The sequence below is a fragment of the Homarus americanus genome, unplaced genomic scaffold (genome assembly GCF_018991925.1).
Source record: "Homarus americanus isolate GMGI-L3 unplaced genomic scaffold, GMGI_Hamer_2.0 scaffold32351, whole genome shotgun sequence".
NCBI lineage: Eukaryota > Metazoa > Arthropoda > Malacostraca > Decapoda > Nephropidae > Homarus > Homarus americanus.
Window position 1 is genome coordinate 59,174 of NW_024742037.1, and position 1,295 is coordinate 60,468.

A 1,295-nucleotide genomic window follows, 5' to 3' on the forward strand; every position below is an offset into this window, starting at 1 on the left:
TCTCTCTCTCTCTCTCTCTCTCTCGTGTCTGCTGATCCTAAGTAACTAATACACGAAGGATCACACACACACATTTGTGGATTTGGATGACATGATATTTAGCTCCCTTCCACACTACCACCCTCCCCTTAACCTTATTTCACCCCATGATTAAACACCCCAACGCTAACTGGGGAGGTGAGGTGAGGTTAGGTTAGGTTAGGTTAGGTTTGGGAGGTCAATCATCAGGTGTAATAAGCACACACACACACACACGCCTCGTCTATCTTACCATCAATAACTCCGTTTCAACACCTCGCTCACCCAACACACCAATCAGAACATCCCTCGTACTAAACTGCATTACCATTGGCTCTCCCCTATGACACACGTTGTTACAAATGAACCAATCACAACACACCAAAGACAAATTATCGTTGTGTACGTGTAACAGGAAGGACCAAACTCGCTAAACAATGAAATATTCACTGGCAGTCGACGAGGCTAAATGTTTCCTTCCCTTTTTATTTGAAGTACAGAGCAAAATCTTTTTCTCGGCCAAGGGGCAAACCACCCACATGAACTATTACTCCCAGGGGAAAAAATATTTAGTAGTCTGGAGATAAAAAAAAACATTATTAGTCAGGGAAAAAAAATTATTAGTCAGGGAAAAAAAATTATTATTCAGGGAAAATTTTTATTGTTCCGGGAAAAATGTTACTAGCCCTGGAAAAAGGTTACTAGCTCTGGAAAAGGGTTACTAGCCCTGGAAAAAGGTTACTAGCTCTGGAAAAGGGTTACTAGCCCTGGAAAAAGGTTACTAGTCCTGGAAAAAGGTTACTAGTCCTGGAAAAAGGTTACTAGCCCTGGAAAAAGTTACTAGCAATGGGAAAGGCTTACTAGTCCTGGAAAAAGGTTACTAGTCCTGGAAATAGGTTACTAACCCTGGAAAAAGTTACTAGCCATGGAAAAAGGTTACTAGCTCTGGAAAAGGGTTACTAGCCCTGGAAAAAGGTTACTAGTCCTGGAAAAAGGTTACTAGTCCTGGAAAAAGGTTACTAGCCCTGGAAAAAGTTACTAGCAATGGGAAAGGCTTACTAGTCCTGGAAAAAGGTTACTAGTCCTGGAAATAGGTTACTAACCCTGGAAAAAGTTACTAGCCATGGAAAAAGGTTACTAGCCCTGGAAAAAGTTACTAGCCCTGGAAAAAGGTTACTAGCCCTGGAAAAAGGTTACTAGCCCTGGAAAAAGTTACTAGCCATGGAAAAAGTTACTAGCCATGGAAAAAGGTTACTAGCCCTGGAAAAAGATACTAG